The sequence below is a fragment of the Marmota marmota genome, unplaced genomic scaffold, assembly GCF_001458135.2.
Source record: "Marmota marmota marmota unplaced genomic scaffold, marMar, whole genome shotgun sequence".
NCBI lineage: Eukaryota > Metazoa > Chordata > Mammalia > Rodentia > Sciuridae > Marmota > Marmota marmota.
Window position 1 is genome coordinate 3,339,210 of NW_026000020.1, and position 20,415 is coordinate 3,359,624.

General features: G+C 41.6%; 2 long non-coding RNA genes across 4 annotated transcripts in view; both read right to left on the bottom strand.

The window, feature by feature from the left end:
• The window catches only part of LOC107154090, a 37,234-nt gene extending 29,447 nt beyond the window's left edge, over nt 1-7,787 (bottom strand). The window contains exon 1 of the long non-coding RNA XR_001505020.2: nt 7,775-7,787. This is a non-coding gene — a long non-coding RNA (uncharacterized LOC107154090). The remainder of the gene's footprint in view (nt 1-7,774) is intronic.
• Nucleotides 7,788-17,469: 9,682 nt separating this feature from the next.
• The window catches only part of LOC125618817, a 20,017-nt gene continuing 17,071 nt past the window's right edge, over nt 17,470-20,415 (bottom strand). For all 3 annotated transcript variants that reach the window (XR_007350186.1, XR_007350185.1, XR_007350187.1), the window contains 2 exons: nt 19,944-20,149; nt 17,470-19,218 (listed from right to left, as the gene is read on the bottom strand). This is a non-coding gene — a long non-coding RNA (uncharacterized LOC125618817). The remainder of the gene's footprint in view (nt 19,219-19,943; nt 20,150-20,415) is intronic.

Consider the following 20,415-nt stretch of genomic DNA (forward strand, 5'->3'; position numbering starts at 1 on the left):
TGGGTTCCTCCATTGCCCCGTATATTTGTGGTTGTGGGCCCCGGAGCTTTGGGCCCCCCTGTCCGTTTTTTGGCAATGGAGCCCGATGCTTTTCTCCATGATGTCATGGGTAAACACCTGGTCCTTGTCCGTTTTTTGATAACGGAGTACCCTCTATGGTGGTTTGAGAACGGCATTCATTAGCCCAATGTCTCCCTCTACGGTATCGTGGGCAAATACCCGGTTTTCTACCCCTTTGATACCTAGTTTTGTTAAACCCTCCTCCTATGAGGCAACTCCTTTTAAAATGTCCTGTTTGTTCACAATTGTAGCATGTTTTTGGCCTGGCATCTAAAGCCTGTTGTACTGCAGCTGCCAAGACTTGCCCTTGTTCATTAATGTCTCTACATAATTTAATATGTGTGTTTAAATCTTCATGTTTCCATGATCTAATGGCCTCCTTGCACCAACGATTTGCTTGTTCAAAGGCTAGCTGTTTAATTAATGGCATTGCTTGCTCTGTATCCCCAAAAACTCTGGTAGCTGTTTGAATAAGCCTATCTACAAATTCAGCGTAAGGTTCGTTAGCTCCTTGTATTACCTTAGATAATTAACCTTGTAAATGTCCATGTCCTTGTAAAGTCTTCCATGCCCTAACTGCATCTGCAGCAATTTGTGAGTATATAGCAGGATCATATGCAATTTGTTGCTGCTGACCCTCATAAGGTCCTTTTCCTAACAACATATCTCGATTTCTCTGAGGATAACCAGCTGCTGCATTTCGCCTAGTTGTCTCTGTGCAAAATTCCTCATTGGCAACCTTCCATAACAGGTATTGTCCTCCATTTAGCACAGCTTTACACATACTAGTCCAATCTGCTGGCGTCATGTTCAAGTTGGTAATGGATTCGACCAAGCTTACAGTGAAGGGTGCTTGAGGACCATAGGTTGTTACAGCCTCTTTTAGCTGCTTCGCTGTTTTGAAATCTAAAGCATGGTGATTTCGCTGCCCTCCTGCCGCCTCAAATACAGGGCATGCTAATCTTTGAGGTCCTGTCTCAGGATCCCATCTATCAACTACGGGGGTTGAGGGCCACTCAGCATATGTTGTCTCCATAGTTGGAGCTGTTGGTTGGACACTTTCGCCCTCTGGTGATAGAAAGGTGTTAGTACCAACCTCCCGTTGTAACTTCTCTCCAGATAGCCCCTCCTTCTCTAAACTTTTTTTCCCTGTCTAACTCGAGAGACCTCCTCTTTTACTTCATTTAAAATGTCTTCTCCTAGACTAAGCAAACAAGATTGTACCAATGTCCATAATGGTAATGTGCCAACTGGCAGAGTTCCTGGGCTTTCCTTTTGTATCTTTTTAAAATCTTCACCATGATGGTTCCATTGTGATATATTTAACAACCCCTCTTTAATGAACCATGGGCTACACCTTTGTATCGTCTTAACGTATGCCCTAACTGTTCTTGATTTTACTGAGATGCCTCCTTCCTCTAGCAATTTACTTAACGCCCTTTCGGTTTGGTTCTTATTAATTTTTAATTCCATATTTCCGTGACAAAGATACCCCTCACTAAGATAATGCAAAACAAAACCGAGACAAAATGAAACAAAAATGGAACAAAAATTCATTAAATCAGCCTTTCTATCCTCCTGAAATGTCCATCCATCCTTTCTCCCTATCTGTTCCTCAGACGCAAATAGTTTTTCCTCCCACCCATCTCCAGGGACTGGCAACTTAAAACAAAAGCGAAACAAAAGGAAAGAAGAATTTTTAAATGGTTACCCATCCTCTCACACTGCCCGTTTACCTTATCACTTACCCTCAGGCATTCCCCGCAGGGGCCGCCAAATGCCGCAGTCTGGCTGGGCACAAAATAACTGAGCCACCAGGAGGCACTTGTAAGTTCAAAACAGGAACTCCTTTATTATCCGAACTCTGCGAACCCCCAACTCTGGAATGGCCCTTCCAGGAACACCCAATGGGAAATCCCTCCTCTGGCACTTCCCCAACCAACTTGATCTCTCCAGGAATCCCCGCGTGAACTCCAAAGTAGGGGCTCCTGTGGTGGACAGCAGGGGTCTAATATACAATTGAATACACAGCTTAACATAACCATCATCATCTCAATGGCTTGTTGGTGTCACCTCTCAACCACTCCATTCTGGCAAAAATGCCATGCACCATTCCGACTCGGCTGTGGCTCTCAGCAGGTCGGGGTGCTAAAAGGGAAAAAGAAATACCAGCAAACAGCAACAGGGATGGCTACTATCCTGAAAACTATGGGGGCCGTCAGGGCTCACTGGTATTTGGAGGCCTCTCTGTAGTCTCAAGAGGAAGGGGCATAGTGGTAGCCCCTGGGAACAGTGGAGGAAGCAGGCCTGGCTGGGAGGGTCAGGGACTTGAACAGAAGCAGCACTCTATCTTTGTTCCAGGCTGCACCCAAAACAAGATTTGCCTCTGTCTAGATGCTGAGAACTGGTCCCTGGAGCACCTTGGAGCACAGATCACCTTGGGGCGTCCTCTTTGTCAGCCACCTTCAGCAGGAAAGGGCACAGGCTGGTCTCAGCAGTAGCCCAGACTGGAAGGCAGAGGAATGCTGGAGAGCCTTGAGAGTGTCAGGTGGGCTGGTCAGCAGGGACCAGCTGCTCCTGGCCTGTGCCCCATCTGGGGACACCCTGAAGCCCCTCAACTTCTACTCACAGGACCTTTTCTAAGCCTTTGTGTCACTTCTTTCTTTTCATCACCACATGCTCAGGGACTCTCATTACTTTTCCAATCCCACTTGATATGGAAAAGGCTTTAAATACACTTTAATGAGGCATAATAGCAATCATATGCATACAGTAGGGGGTTATTGATTTTCTTGTGTAAAATATTAACGTGTCTTTCAGGGCTATTTATGGATGTCTAGAACACAGCATATGGTATCTACCGATGTACCAACCACAGAAAGATCTATTTTTCTTTCTGGGAAAATGTCAAGTATTTACCACTAGCATTAGTCATTTGTTTTCTTTTTTTACTGCGTCTCCAGACACTAAATAATAATAGATAAAGGCTGGCCATGTGAATGCATCAACTATTTCCATTTTTCAGAATTCTGTCTGGTCTTCATGTCCACAGAGACATATCCTTACATTAGCAATCACACCCACCTGGTTTTTGGTGGTGTAATTAAAGTACTGCACTCAATTGTTCTTTCCAATTTTGCCTCTGATGAAATAAAAATGTGAAAGTGTTTGACATATAATTTCCCAAATGTTTCTCTGTTGATTGTAGGAATATACATTATTGATAGATATGTGCAAGGTCAGAATAAGCAATGTTCTCTCTGGTTTCAGAGGGAGCATCACCATCAGGAGGCATCCAGGAGTGGAGGCCACATAAGACACCAAGCTTCTTCCCATAACATCAATCAATACATGCACTTACTCTGTAGGCACATAAGCCAGTTGAGTAGTACTTCCAAAAGTATGTGGCCCATGAAACACTAGGTGTCAAAACCCTTTTCCCCCTAGTCACACAGGTGGACCACATTACATCTAGAGAGATAACAAATGCTCCTCCTCAACTTAGGATGGAGTTATATCCATGTACCTCCATCACTAAGTATGAAATATCCTAAGTCCAAAATACATTCAGTCCACTGGCCTACTGAGCTTCCTAGCTTAGCAACGCAGCACACTGTAGAGTGTTAGTTGCTTCACCTCATGACTGAGGGGCTGACTGTCAGCTGTGGCTTGCTGCTGCTGCTGCCGCCCAGCAAAGCAAGAGAGGATCATACCACACATCACCAGTCCAGGAAAAGACCCAAATCCAAAAATTAACTATGGTTTTTACTGGAGGCAGTAAAAATTTCACAAGTTAGATCATCAAAAACTGGGGACCATCTGTCCAGGCCAAAGGAGCATGGGATGAGCAGAGGGTAATGGAAAGTGATGTCTAGGTCTAGTCCTTAAGTTTTCCATCTGAGACCACCCATTTTTTCTCTCCTTTCCCTGATTACTCAGAATCCACATATCCCAGAGGGAGTGGCTATAAGAGAGGGGAGGCCCACTCGTCTCTCACAGACTCTGATGAGAATATCAAATAAATTGTGATTGTGTCAGGTTGTTAAGATTTTCCTAAGACATCCATCCTTTCTCATCAATCAAGCATGAACTAGTTGAAAAACTATCAAGTCCTTATTGGAATCGTTTCAAGGTGAAATACTTTGTACAGCATTAGTTTAAACATGTTTATTTATCACAGAACTTTTCAGAGAACTTATTATAATATCTATTTGTGAATCTTCTAGAGCAATGTGGAAGACTCAAATTTGACCTAAGGCCTTTGTTCTTTCATGGAAAGAAAATTCCAAGGAATGCAGTAGAGGGAAATGCTTTATCAAAGGCTTGAAGAATGCTCAAACTCTTCTGAAAGTTCAAATAGGAAAAGGTTTCAGTACTTTGCTCCATAGTATATCATTGGTATTTCTGAGACTATGCTCAGGGACACTGCCATTATTGCTGTCTTGAAGGAGAAAAAGTGTAGTTACAGCAATAAACTGTTCTTGAATGCAATAAGTAGGAAGCCATTAGCCTGAGATTGTCTCCATACTTGAGTTCCTACTTAATGGACCCCAACCTAACTTGACCTGGATACCTTACTTGTTTCATTTTTTTTTTTTTTTTGCAACAAATAACGATTTTAGCCAATCACAAACACCCAAGATTCAGCCAATGGAGCTAACTGATCACATTATTCCCCTCAAGTGGCAAATGCCCAGGCATTAGCCAATCAGGTGATGTCCTACTCAGTCTGCTCTGCACTCAGCCTATGGAAGCTCACTGCTCACACTGCCAGGCAGAGCATTCTAGCCTCTCTTGTTCTGAGTGCTTCCTGGCTCACGAATCATTCTTGGCTCAAATAAATTCTGATAAATTTACTTTGTCTAAAGTTGTTCTTTTAACACATGTGTAATAGTATTTTCAAAGCTTTCAAGGGCCTCACCTGGACCAGACCAAGGAAAGGGTCAGGCTACTGGCTAACTGGGCCGTAAGCTCTATGTGGCACTAAAACATTGGAAGCACAAGCAGTCATAGAATGAAATAGAAAAACTGGACTTTGTCAGCATTTGAAATGTTTATGATTCAAAGGACACTGTCAAAAAAATGAAAAGAGGAAATATTTGCTAATTGTATCTCTAATAAGGGACTAGTATCCAGAATATAAAGAGTACTTTTACAACTCAGAAATATGACCCCAAATCTTCATCCTCCAAAGATACACATGTGACACTAAGAACCGGAAAATATTCTCAAGGCATTAGTCACTAGGAAAATGCAAATCAAACCTACTATGAGATGCACTTTATACCCACGAGGATTTCTATATTAAAAAAGATGGACAGTAGCAAAGTGAACAAGATATGAAGAAATTGGAACCCTCATACATCACTATGTAAAATGCAAATTGGGGTAGCTCCTTTGGAAAAGAGTTATCAGTTCTTCAAAAAGCAAAACATAGAATTACCTTAAGACTCAGCAATTCTACTCCTAGGTACCAAGAGAAATGAAAGCATGTCTACACAAAAACTTGTATAGAAACATTCCCAACATAATTATTCAGAATAACTAAAAAGTGGAAACAGCCCAAATGTCCATCAACTGATGAGGGAATAAAATGTGAAAAAAGCAAAACAATGAAACATTACTTGGCAATAAAAAGGAATGAAGTGTTGATCATGCTGCAACATGGATGAATCTTAGAAACATGCCAAATGAAAGAAACCAGATACAAATGAAAGGAAGCCACATTGGTTATGTTTCCATTTATGTGAAATTTTCAGGATCAGCAAATCCATAGAAACAGAAATAGATTAACGGTTGCCAGGAGCTGAGGAATGGATGAGTGGGGAGTGGCTGCTAATGGGTTCGGGGCTTCTTTGGTGGGAAGATCAAAGTGTTCTGGAAATAGAGCCAAGCGTGCTGGCTCATGCTTAAGATCCCAGCAACTCAGGAAGCTGCACGATTCAGAAGGATCACAAGTTCAAGGTCAGCCTGGGCAACTTAGGGGAAGCCTGTCTCAAAAAATAAAAAGGGATGGGGGTATATCTCGGTTTTAGAGAACTTTTGGGTTCAATCCCCAGTACCACCTCCCCCCACCATCACAGATTCCAGAATTAGAAGGAAATGGTGATTTGACAACTTTATGAATGTACCAAAAATCACTGACTTTTACATTTTTAAAAGGGTGATTTCTATGATATAAGAATAATGTCTTGATGATGCTAATTTTTAAAAAATCATTAGAATATATGGGAAGTAGAGTGCCCTAACACCAGCATCTACACAATAATCTTCACACAACTGGCAAAATGTCCTCAAAGGGAAAAAAAATCAACAAATGTACCATTCCTCAACAATACTAGTGTTACCACTGAACAGTCTTCTATGCATTCAAGCAAGTGTTCTGAGCAACCTCGGACACACCTCTGAGTCTGAGACCAACCAGCTGACAGTCCCCCAAAGATAATGTCAGACAAAGCATTGCCTGGGTTAGCGCTAATAATAGAGATGAGTGATGTATTTTATTATGTAAACTGTAAACTCTTGAGTATTTTTGACAGGAAATTGCCAAATTCAGAAACTAACAGAAGAAAACTGAAAAATGAGAACTACAGAAAAGTAGGGAAGTATTTGTCATATGCAAACCAGAAGAAAGAACATGTAGATATGTTTTGAGCGTATCTTTGGAAGTGTATGCCATGTACGCTGTCCAGCAACAAATGGCAGAAAAATGGTGACATGAAAGAAAAATTTAAATGTCAGGGGTGAGGATGTAGCTTAGTGGTAGAGCACATGCTTAGCATTCACAAGGACCTGGTTCATGTATACACACACACACACACACTCAAAACCTCCCTTAAAATATTCAAATGGCCAGTCATGATGGCACACTCCTCTAATCCCAGCTACTTGGGAGACTGAGGCAAGAGGATAGCAAGTTCAAGGCCAGTCTTGACAACTTAGCAAAACCCTGTTACAAAAAAGAAAAAAAGACTGGGGATGAAGTTCAGTTAGAGCCCCTCTGGGTTCAATCTCTGATAACACACACAAAAAAAAAAAAATTGAAAAAATTGTGAATGTTGTCATATAGGACCTGACAATATCTAATGGAGCCACATGCTCATGGAAAAGGGCAATAATGAAGAAGTTCACCATCCTGCTGTCTTCTGAAATCCCCCCAACTTTTGTGTCCTGGAAAAAAGGCTAACTGATTATATCCCCCCTTCCTGAGTGACTTAGATGAGACTTATTGCCCAATTTTTCTCCCAGTGCTGCAGGCCTTGTGGTTGGCTCTTGGTCTACCTGCTTCAATAAGGTCCTCTTCCTTTACCTTGAGGGGTTCCTCATCCAGGAATGTTCTTTCTCTTGCAACAGTTTGAATAATCAGCTCTTTAATTTTCCAGTGCATTTTTTCTTTCAGAGGCATATAATAACTCCTTTATTTTTAATGTACAGAAAGAGGTATACAGTTTTTATTAGCAGACAATCTGTTCTTTCTACCCCAACTAAGAAAATGCTGAAAAAATATTTAAAGAATGCCAGTTTGAAGGGGTGCCAAATAATTCACCAGCCACCGGGGCCCACAGTTAGAGTTGTCTTGACCAGCTGTCTCAGACAAGGACTGTGGAGCTGTTTTTTTGTTGTTTTTTTGTTTTTTTGGTACCACGGATTGAACCTAGGGGTGCTTAACCACTGAGCCACATCCCCAGCCCTTTTTTATATTTTATTTAGAGACAGGGTCTCTCTTTGTTGCTCAGGGTCTCACTAAATTGCTTAGGCTGGCTCTGAACTCATGATCCACCTGCCTCGGCCTCCCAAGCTGCTGGATTACAGGAGTGAGTGCACTACCACATCCAGCTGGAACTGACTCCTTTGAAGGAAAATTCACCCTCTTTTTAAAATTATTTTTTAGTCATACATGGAATATAATATCTTTATTTTGTTTATTTATTTTTAAGTGGTGCGGAGGATGGAACCCAGTGCCTCACATGTGTGAGGCAAGCTCTCTGCCACTGAGCCACAACCCTAGCCTTGGAAAATTTACTCTCTTATGGTGACAAATCAGGATTTTTTTTTCAGGAAAAACCTCTCCAAATGAAGAATAAATTAATTTCTAGAGTTATAGTTCATATTCCAATGCCTAGGATCAGTTTTCCATTCCCAGAGGTCTCCAAATGCCAAGTATCTAGCTTTGTCTAGTTTCTTTTCTAAATATATTAAGAGGGGGAAATGCATGTATAGAACTAGTTTCATGCCACATTATCAGATTTGTCACATTATTGCTACATCTTATTTCTAACTTCATTTTATGACATGATCATTGTATACACATTACTATTCTTTGGTCTAACAAATCATAGATGGCAAATAAAATGAAAATATTCTACAATGATCACAATTTAACAGCACATTGAACTTTCTCAGCAGGGACATTTTGAATAGATGCACTCTTACTTGCTAATGGAGTACATCATTCAATCATTTGGATATTTCCATCAATTCCTGGATACGTTAGTAATCTAGGGGAAGCTCAGGGGCTCAACTATCAGGATTTGCTGGAATCATCTTATATCCCCCATCCTGAACCATGGGGGTTTCAGGAATACAAAAGTGGACAATATTGCACATATATGGGAATTTCTTCTATTACCTGTCTGCAGGGGATCCAAATTGGTCCTGGCCTGGGACAAAGTCATTGGGAGATGGGTTGCTTCATGGAAGAATCTGGAAAGTCAAGGCTAAGAAAAAGGTGTGATCCATTTTGGACATTGCCTGGGATCCCTGCTCTTAGTAGGTACAGAACAATTTTAGGCCAGTGAAATGACATCTGTCTGTTGGCCAAGTAGAAAGAATATTATTGCCACAGCCTGCAGGTGGATGTTCCTGCTTTATTGGTGCTTTGGTGACAGGAAAGCCAAATCCTCTACCATCTAGTAATTACAAGCTTGTCGTGGTGTGTATGTGTTACCTCGTAGCAGAAGGGGGAAAAAAAAAAACCTGCCCAATGATTCTCCTATAAGTATTAGGAATAAGAGATTGTGTGGTATTATAGGAAGATATCTGAGTGGGAGAGGTAAGCTATAGTCTTCAACTGTCACTTCAGGGCTGGGAGATGCTGGACAAGTCATTTCTCTTCTTTGAGACTGTTTTTCTTCATCTATAAAATAAAGGGACTAACCAGGTGTGGTGATACATACTTGTAATCTCAGCAACAGGGAGGCTGAGGCAAGAGGATCACAAGTTCAAAGTCAGCCTCAGCAGCTTAGCAAAAACCTGTCTCAAAATAAAAAATAAAAAGGACTGGGGATGTAATTCAGTGGTAAAGGCTCTGACTTCAATCCCCAGTATCAAATATATAAATAAAGGGAACAGATCAAATTTACCCCTTTGAAAATCTTTTTTTCCTCAATTTCTTGAAAGTGATACAAAAAGTTTAACAATGACGTAACAGGGTTATTTCTAATACAGTAGTCCCCCCCTTATCTTGGGGGACACATTACAATCCACACACCCCCATAATGCCTGAAACTACAGGTAGAACAACTTGATCTATACATACTATCATTTTGTATACATGTATTCATACCTATGATAAAGTTTAATTTGTATACGTACCTATGATAAACTTTGTGAATTAGCCACAGTAAAGAGACTAACTACAATTATTAGTAAGAAAATGAAATCATTATAACAACATACTATAATAAATTTACTTTAAATTTATGAGTTGTTGGGCTGGAGTTGTGGCTCAGTGGTAGAGCACTTGCCTAGCATGTGTGAGGCACTAGGTTCAATTCTCAGCACTGCATATAAATAAATGAATAAAATAACGGTCTATCAACAACTACAAAATATATTTTTAAAAAATTTATGAGTTGTTGGGCTGGGGATATAGCTCCATTGGTAGAATGCTTGCCTTGCATGCATAAGGCCCTGGGTTCAAACCCCAGCACCAGAATAATAATAATAATAATAATAATAAGTTATTTACTTCTGGAGTTTTCCATTGAATATTTTTGGACCTTGGGTAACTAAAACTATGGAAAGTGAAAGTATAGTTAATGGATCACTGCTGTAATAAGATTAATAATATTAGGCTTGAGTGTTTCTGGCAAGACTGCTTATCATTCTTCTAAGTCACATTTATAAAGCACCTACCTTATAAAGCCTTTGGTAAAGCAGTGAAAAAGTAAAGATCCCCACCTTGCCTAGAACTCATACCTAGCAGAAAGAGGAAAACCCTAGATGATAAACATAATAAAAGCAAACATATAACAAGCAACAAATTATTTATTTGGATAATTCCAAAAGAAGTACCTATCCAGATGCCCCAAACCAATCTACAACTATGGAGGTTGATTTGAATGCTTTCAATATTTTACTTCTTATATCAGCCAACTAACTGATTGACCAGTTATAGAAACAGGAAGGGGGGTGACCAAGAAAGCTGGATTCTTTCCTAAGAGTTTTATTTACAAGTAACAAAACTAATTCAATCTGGATTAAGCAAAGTGAGAGAATTAAGGGGTCCCATGGGTATGTCATAGAGCTCAAAGCTGGACCCAGATTGGAGATGGGTATGTCCGGGGTGCACCCTGGCAAAAGGCACTACATATTTGAGCAAGGGAAGGGCCACACCTGTTCTGGGTATCACCAGCCACACCTTAATCCAGCCTGCTGAGGCCTCCACGAGAGGCTGAAAGTAGCCTGGTCACCTCTGTAGGATCTGGAGTTCTCCCCTCTTCCTGGTCCAGGGCCCTCTCTGCCAGAGGGCACACTCAAATAGCTAACGGTCCTCACAAAACACTTTTCACAATTTTTTTAAAAAGTTAAAAAGATTTTGCTGGGCACAGTGGTGTATGCCTATAATCCTAGCTGTTCAGGAGGCTGAGGCTGAGGCAGGAGGATTACGAGTTCAAGGCCAGCCTCAGCAACTTAATGAGGCCCTAAGCAACTTAGTGAGAACCTGTCTCAAAATAAAAAATAAAAGGGGCTGGGGATATGGCTCAGTGGTTGAGCACTGGGTTCAATCTCTGGTACCAATAATAATAATAATAATAATAATAAGTTTATAATTTGGCATTAGAAATAAATATTAACTTGATTTGCTTTTTGCCATTTTTTTCCTCTTCTTTATTTTGGAGCCAATAACATTTCTTTCGAGGACTCAAACATTTGCTTATAACATCCAGTACTGCTATCAATTTTGAACCAGCCTCTCTCCCGGATTCCAGAGCTCAGCACCCTGAAACCTCAGCTAACTGGTTCTGATTGTTTCCTCTGCCAAAGAGCCCCAGTTGGAATCAATCCAATGATGGGATCTGATGACCAGATCTGATAAAGGGGCCAGGTAAGAACCTGAGCCGCCTTGGGGACAGGCCGTGAATCTCAAAGCAGACACACATTCTCCATTAGTGACCTCCAAGGAGGCCAATTTCAGCAGAATCATTAAAAGTTGATGATTCTGCAAATGTCTTTTTGTCCTCTGGGCTGTGGATGGTGGGGGAAGCAGGGAAGTGTAGTTTTCCTCTGAAATGGAATGAGGAGGTAGGGAAAGAAGGGCAGTAAGATAATCCCACACTTAACCTTAGACTGACCATGAAATTCAACTTTCAAGAATTTCAAGAGACATTCTGGAGGAAGGGAGAGCTCCAGTAACCATGGAAATATTTCAAGGTCAGGAGGTGGGGAAAAGAGGTCAAGGATTACATACAGAATAAGTCAGAAAGTGTACAGAAGACTGCGATCTAGCATTATTTTTCCCCAAAAGAATTTAACTCATCTCCCTCTTTGGTCTTTGATATTTTATGACATTGGACGACATCACTGTGGGTCAGGCATCCTCTTATGTGTATTCAGCCTGGACTGGGCTAGTGTCCAGCATCTTCTATGAGAAGGCCCCCAGCCTCCCTTGGGGGAGAAATACAAGCTACAGAATTGCAAAAGGCCCCAGATACACATAAATAACCTGAGTGAGGTTCTGAACTCCTTCGAGTCCAAATTAGCAATAGGGCTGAGCTGGAGCCCCTGTTTCCTGATCTCCAATCAAAGGGTAAGCATTGCCCTGGCCACCCACTGCATAGATGGAAGTTGACTCATTGGGGAAAACTAGAAGTCATTTTAAAATTCTGAATAATATTTTTTTTAAAATTTTCTTGAATTTTATTTTTTAAAATTTTAATCAGCACCTAATAAACGTACATACTTCTGGAGTACAGTGTGATAATTTGATACACGTATACAATATGTATTGATTAAATCAGAATAATTATCATTTTCATCTCCTTAAACATTTATCCTTCCTTTGTTTGGGGTGTCTCTTTTTAAAATATGTAATAAATAGTTGTAAACTACAGTCACCCTACTGTGCTATAGAACAATGAGGACTTGAAGTTGTGGATAATATTTCTAAATTATTTGTTAACACTAATAGCTTTAAAACATAGTGCTTAAATTTGCTGTATTTCTATAAAGGTAGGGTTTATGCTTAGTGAGTTTTGTTTGTTGAACTTCTTTCTGGTTATTTGTCATGACCCACTCTCCAACCATATAATCACCGAACCTGAGGCAAAAATGACTTATGGGCAGTTTCACATCAGAAAAATATCTTGTTATGGTTAAACAGAAAAAAAAGGTGTGTGAACTCAGACAGAAGCCCTCCTCGTGAGCTGGGAAGGGGGTGCTGTAATGTATAGGTCACTGCCATAGGACACATCTATTTCCTTGTTTCTCTTCAGTTCTGTCTTTGGGCAGCTTGGACTGTGTACAGTTCCTCTCCCAGATGAGCCCATGCTGGAAGAGCTCCAGTGGCCAGGAATGTCCCCATTCAATAAGAATGAGGTTGTTCTATCCCAATCCCCATGTCACGCGGCAGCATGGCCTCTTCCCTTTTATGGCATGAAAGGACCTCGTGTGGGGATGAGGACAACTGGAGGTCAGGCCTCAGTTTCACTCTCTGTTTACCCCAAGCCTGTGGGTCACCTTGGCAAGTCCCTTAGCTGACGGAGTCCCTATGCCACACAATCTAGCCGCTCAGCACAGGCCTGCCGTGGGGAGCTGTGCCTGGGGGTTGATGCTGCTCAGTGTGAGAGGCACCACCTCTGCCAGAGACAGAGTTTTAGACCTTCTGTGAGGACCTGCTGACCTTTTCTCCCAGCCACAGGAACTGAGACGAGGTGGGGGCGGGAAGTAAAGGTCACTCTGACTAGGGGAACTTGAGTGGCTTTATAACTCTACATTTGAAGCTCCTAATATGTATCTATCATTTTGTCCCTTGCATGTTTGTGCACTTAAGCTGACAGAAGAAACTTGTTTCATTGGAGAGGAAACCAGAAGGGTCAGGGCTCCCAGGACAGAGACAGCCACATGGTCCAGTTGAGGATATCAGGTACATCTTCCCATGAAGCTGAGTAGGAGTTTAGCAGGTGTAGAGAAGGCAAAGGGTTGGGGAGAGAGAAATCGCTGTGTGAAGGTGACAAAGTTGGAGAGGGCCCAGGAATTGCCTGTGGGTCTCTGTCTCTCAGTGTGACACAAAGCCAGGATGGGGGAGCACGGGGAGATGAGGCTGTAGGGGTGGGCAGAGTGGACTGGGGGTGGCCCTACTCACCATGCCAGGGGGTCAGGCTCTGCCATCCAGTTAGGGGACTGTTGAGATGGTGAATGGCTTGAATAACAGGGGCGATAGAGGGTTAGAGGGGAGCAGGTTAAGAAATACCAAGGAGGATAAAAAAGTTAATGGGACAAAAACACAGGGACAGGTGCTCAAGTCAAATGCTATAACAAGGAGACCTTAACAAGTGACAGCTCTGGACAGACACCTGTGTAACAGTCCCATGTGGGGGTTCCAGGTCAGCAGGTCTCTGCTCCACACACCCACTCAGGGGTCTATTCTCATGGCAGTCTGCCGTGTCCCGTTTCTGGCATCCCAAAAGTCTCTACTTGGGGCCACCCTAGGTGTCAGGAAGGAGGTCAAGGACATATAAAAGAGCTCCCGGGAGGCTTCACAGCCCAGGACTGCTAAGGGCACTATCATGTTTTCTTCCTTCCACTGAGCATTTGATCTTATGGCCACTCCAGGCTCCAAGGGAGGCTGGGAAATGTGCTTTAACCTTGAGTGCAGAGAGAGAGAAGGCCCAGCCCCTGATGGACAGCCAGCAGTCTTCCCAATGGCTTCAGTCAAAATGGGGACATCTGAAGAGGAAAACTAGACCTCATAGTTCATCTCAGTCCCCACATGTCCAGAACTGTTTGGAATTCCCCAATCCCTTAGAGGGCAGCCTTTCACTCTGGGGTCTGCTCCTCCCCCAGGCCCCAGGGAGGGAGTCTGGAGCTGTGAATCACAAGCTGTGAGGCATATGAGAGGTTATTTCCTTGGATCAAGTATGAGCCTCTGTGCATCTAATTTTAAAGCCAAGTTCTTCTTTGATGGCATCAGGATCAATTGGGATAGGCCAGTTAAAGAAAGTGCAGTCCAGAAATAGCTTTCCCACCAGCCATACAGAAATGTTATTTATGTGTCTGTCAAAGAAGACACAGCCCAACCTGGTGATAATGAATACTTCAAATATGCTTGTCCCAAGAGAGTGTCAGGAATATTCTAGATCGCATTCAGCCTCAGCCATCTTAGCCTCATGTACAGCTCATCTGTGCAATGCTAGAAGAGGTCTTGAATATTCAAGCCTGCAGTAATTTTTAAGGGAGTTTTTGCATTTCCCTTGTACTTATAAGTGTTTGGTCTTTCCCCAAAATTCTATTACAGGTTGGAGATCGATTTGGGGTATTGGAATTTTGGTAGTAGAAGAAGGACACTTTAGGACAGCCTGGGTTAAGTCTAGATATTAATGCCAAATTGCACATTAGTTAGGGGCTTATGATCCTGAATAGTTTAACATATGATTAAGAAGTGGCTCCGTTGATAACACCACACACCTGGATTCCAAGAGAAAACTCCAATACAACACAGTCCTGAATTTGTGATTCCAAGAGAAAACTCCAATACAACACAGTCCTGACTCTTCAAGCAGCTAGACTTCATGTACCAGGAGACAGGTTACAGTTTTTTCCTAACTTTCTTTCCCTTCTTTCTCTTGTTTGGTGTGTAGTTTCTTTGTATGTAACACATGCAGAGGCCAGGAAGGGCAGGATTGTGGAAAGTCAGTTCAGGCTAGAAGTGTGACTCATCCATAGGAGAATATGAGGAGGAGGAAGTTGGGTCTAATACCTTAAAACAATCCTTTACCCTGTGCTCTGTTCCCCAAGCCTGTTCCTGACACAGGAGTTACAATCTGATGAGCAGGGCCTTCAGGTGCAATGGGGGAGTTTGCTCTATCTGGCTCACTCTGTGCCCTCACCTGGCCGGATACCCTCCTGCCCTTTTCTCCGTGAAATAATGCTCTAGAGACCTGATCAGAGAGGTAAATACACTCAGGTACAAAGGACTTCCAAGCCTTCCTGTACAACCCATCCCAGAGGGAAGTGCTTCTTAGTGCTATTCCTCAAGCTAAAGGAATCAACCTTTAAATCCACAAGTTGGGGTCTATAGTTAGCAAGTTCTCTCAGGTAAATATTGAGCAGGGAGGTTCCCATAAATCCATGAAAGCAGGCTGCATAGCTGCCAGCCTTTTCTGCTTATACCTGAGGTCAGTCTTGGACATAATAAGCACCAGGATAATCTAGCATGAAGGCAAATCCCAGGACACCCTTTCTGTAGGTTGGTTTTTCTATTTAAGCATTTTTCCCCCTTTTTCAAGGAAGACACTTGGGTTATAATATATTAAGTGGTTCAAATACACGAACTCCAGGGGAAAAGGCCTCTCCAGCCAGCCTTCAACAAACAGAACAGTTGGTCTCCTTGCTTCTTGACTCAGCTTCCCTTTTCTTTTGTTCGCCTCGGAGAGGCTGATAGAGCTTGTTCATACACGTCTTAAGTAAGTCTATCCAGGCAAAGCTGTGCACAGAAAGGAAAGGGAAAGGAGGACAAAGGGATGGAAAGCCCACAGGAAAAGTTTGTGGGGAAGATTAAATGATTGCCACCCTAAGGGGATTATTTGTTTTCTTTTAAAACTTTAATTCTGTTTCCCATGTATGCCTAGCAGTATCACTCCATTTAAAACTGCTTATGTCATTCCATTTTGGATAGCATCCAAATCAATAAAATATTTAGAGATAAGTTCAACAAAAGAAATGTAAGACTTTTAAGTTAAAAACCACAAAACATGGCGGAAAGCAGTTCCATCAATGAAAGACATCCCCTGTTTTATGGATTAGAAGACTTAGTGCCATGAAGATGGCAATACTATCCAAAGTGATCACAAATTCAGTGTAATTTCTGAAAAAAATACCAGCTGCTTTTTGCTTTTATTTTATTTTTAACAAAAATTGGTAAGACAATCTTGGATTCCTATGGAAATGCAAGAAACTCAAGAGTAGCAAAAAACAAAAAAAATTGAAGGAACAAAGTTGGAAGACTCATATTCTGATTTCAAATCTTACTTCAAAGAGCTACGGTGGTGCTCAGCTTTCCATTACTATGACAAAATACATGAGATGAACAATTTTAGATGGGGGAAGGTTTATTTTGACTCCCTGTTTCATAGGTTTCAGTCCCTGGTTATTTGACTCCATTGTTTCTGGACCATGGTGAGTCAGAATCTTCTGGAGTGGAACACGTGGTGGAGCAAAGCTTCTCTCCTCATGGTGGCTGGGAAGCAGAAAAAGCAAAAGAGAAAGGAAGGTGTCTGTACAAAATATAGGCCCTAAAGGCACGCTGCCAGGGACTACTCCCTCCAACCAGGCCACACCTCCTAAATTTCCCCTACCTCCTAATAGTCCATTAAATTGTGGCTCCATCAATGGGTTAATCCACTGATTAAGTTAGAACCTCAGGATCCAATCACTTCCCTAAGGCCCACCTCTGAACATGCTGCATTGGGGACCAAGCCGTTGACATGTGAGCTTTGGGAGGCAATTCAGATCAAAACGACCACGTTTTTGCTGTGCTAGCACACAGTAGACACATAGACCAACAGAACAGAATTAGAGCCCAGAAGCAAGCTCTTATGCTCAATTGATTTTAACAAGCAGGCCCACACAATTTAACTGGGGAAATGATAGTCTTTTCAACAGCTGGATCTGGGGTAATTGGATATATACATGCAAATCAGTGAAGTCTGATCCCTACCTCACATCACATACAAAGGTTAACTGAAAATGAACACAAGACATAAATGTAAGGTTTAAAACGATTAACTCTTTGAAGTGCAGATAGGTGTTTATCTTCATGATCTTATGTTAGGCGATTATTTCTTATATATGAGCTCAAAAGTATAAGCTAAGAAAACAAAAATAGCTAAACTGACAAAAAAAAAATCAAGACAATTGTGCTTTCAAAGCACAGCATCAAGAAAGTGAAAAATTCATTGAAGTTTAAAAAAAAAAAAAAGAAAAAGAGACAAAGACAACTCACAGTGGGAGACAATTTATATATATCATACATCTGACAAGGAATTTGTTATGAACAGTGCTGCAATCTGGATGTTTGTCCCCTCCCAAACTCATTTTGGAAACTTGACCCTCAAATTCATATGCTAATGATTTGAAGGTGGGACCTCTGGGAGATCCAAGATTAGATGAGGTCATGGCACTGATGCTTATGGCAGTGGCTTTTATGAAAGAAGAAAAAGAAAAACACAAACTAGTACTGTGCTCTCTCTCACCAAGTGACATCCTCTGTCATGTTACAAGGCAGAAAGAAGTCCTCAGAGGCTAAGCAGATGCCAGCACCGTCCCAGCCTCCAGAACCATGAGCCAATATCATAGTCTTTATTTTATTTTAGCAACAGAAAACACTCCATTCAGACAGAATTGTGCTCCCCTCAAATTCATAAGTCAAAACCTTAACCCTCAATGGAACAATAATTGGAGATGAGGTTTTTAAAAAGGTAACTAAGATTAAATGGAGTCATAAAGGAGGCGCCCTAATCCAATAGGACTGGTGTCCTTATAAGAGGAAGAGTCACCCAGCGTGAAGGAAAGGTCAAATGAGGAGACAGCAAGAAGGCACCATCTGCAAGCCAAGGAGAAAGCTCTCACCAGACACCAACCTGCCAGTACCTTGACCTTGTACTTCCAGCCTCCAGAACTGTGAGAAAACAAAATTCTGTTATTTCAGCTACCCATAGTGTTATTTTGTTGTGGAAGCCTGAGTAGACTAATACATATTTGTATCTAGAGTACATTAAAAAAACTATTAAAACACAAAAATAAAAAGACAAAGCAATTTAAAAAATGAAAAAATGGTATGAATAGTGTTTCAAAGATATATGAATGGCTAATAAACACTTGAAACACGCTCAACATCATTGGCTATTAGGAAGATGTAAATCAAAATCATAATGACATGCCTCTTCATATCAACGCTGATGGCTGTATTCAAGAAGACAAAAACAAGTGCTAGTAAGACTGTGGAGAAATTGAACCCTCACACACTGCTGGTGGAGATGTAAATAATTCAGCCACTGTGGAAAACAGTATGACAGTTCCTCATAAAGTTAAACATAGATTTTTTGTTTGCTCCAACAATTCCTTTCCTATGTATGTATAGTCAAGAGAAATGAAAACAGTTGTCCATGCAAAATCTAGTGTATGAATGTTCATAGCTGCATTATGCATTATAGCAAAAATAGAAACAAAATCCAAAAGCCTTTGAACTGATGCAAAGACAAAGAAAATGTTATCTCCAGGAAAATCTATAGAAAGCTGAAAGGTGGTCTCCAGCATCTGGGGGTGGGGATGGAAAATGGGAGTAACTGTTAAGGGTACAGAGTTTCTCTTAAAATATTCCATGAAAATGTTCTGGAATTATCAATGGTGATGACCGTACAACTTCGTGCACAGACTAAAAATCTATCAGATTATATAGTTTAGAAGGGTGAATTTGAAGATGTATTAGTAAAACTGTCATTACTTTTAAAGAAAAAGGAAGCTAATACAGACATACAAGTTAAGATTATCTTTAAAATTAAACACAGTAGCCAGATATTGTTTTGTCCCTTAGGTTAAAGTACTTTGGGAAATCACCAGGCCACTTACTGTATGGATCTTCTTCCCTGGTTTCCCCCCTTCCCTGTAGGGTGGGTTCTGTATGATGATGTTCCTTCTAGTCACCCAGCCTGCCTGGAGCTGCAGCCAGAAGATAGCTGTCAGCAAACAGCAGCCCTCCCTTCACCCCTCTCCTGCCCTGAGGAGGACACAGGTCACAAGAGTGTTGGCCTGTGAGTTCTGCTGCTCGATTTCCACCACAGGCCTGAGGGAGGCCGACACTCCTTTCTGTAAAGATTGTACCGTGTTATCTCAACCTCCAAAGAACTCCCATTCAGAGTCGTGTAAGATGTGCATGATTATATGCATTTGAAGGGGGAAGACTAGGGGAAGCATTTTCCAATATGCCATTGGCTATGTTTTGAATTTTTACCACACTTTATGGACAGAACTGTGTCACATTAAAATTCATATATACAAGTCCCAATCCTAAGCACACCTTGGAATGTGACTATCTTGGGAGATGGGCCTTCAAACAGGTAATGATGGTTGAATGGGTCCCTTATGGGTAGACCTTAATCCAAGAGGACTGGTGTCCTTGCAAGGGGAGAGGCTGAGAGAGTTGCCAGGAAGGAGGGCACAGAGGAAACGTGGGAGGACAGTGAGAAGGCAGAAGCTAAGGAGAGGGCAGGGCCTCATGGAAACCAACCTGCAAGCACCTTGATCTTGCACGTCCATCCTCCCGCACTGTGAGGAAACACATGGCTGCTGTTTAAGCTACTTAGTCTCTGATGATTTATTATAGGACCCAAGCAGACTAACACACCGTTGGAATGTGATTTGGGGGTTTGGGTTTTTTTATTTACCTCCTGTAAGAATAATTATGGTAGACAGTTGTGGTAGTGCAATCCCAGCTACTCAGGAGGCTGCAGCAGAAAGGATGGCAAGTTCAAGGCCAGCATGGGCAGCTTAGTGAGACCCGTCTCAAAATAGAATTTAACAAGGGCTGGGGATGTAGCTCAGTGGTAGGTAGACTGCTTGTTCAGCTTGTATAAAGGCTGGAAACTTGGCACTGCAAAACAAAACAAAACACACACAAAAATAATGCAGGGAGGAAATGGAGTAACATTCTGTCAATTTTCAAATTCATGGGATGAAGAGGGTTCCTTTTTCTTTTTGTTGCGGTACTGGGGTAATAGTGAAAATTTTCAGTCATGGGATGAAGAAGATGAAGGATTTTTTTTTCTCTTTTCTTTTGTGATAGGAGTGTTCTGCTATTCTCTCTCTCTCTCTCTCTCTCTCTCTCTCTCTCTCTATATATATATATATATATATATA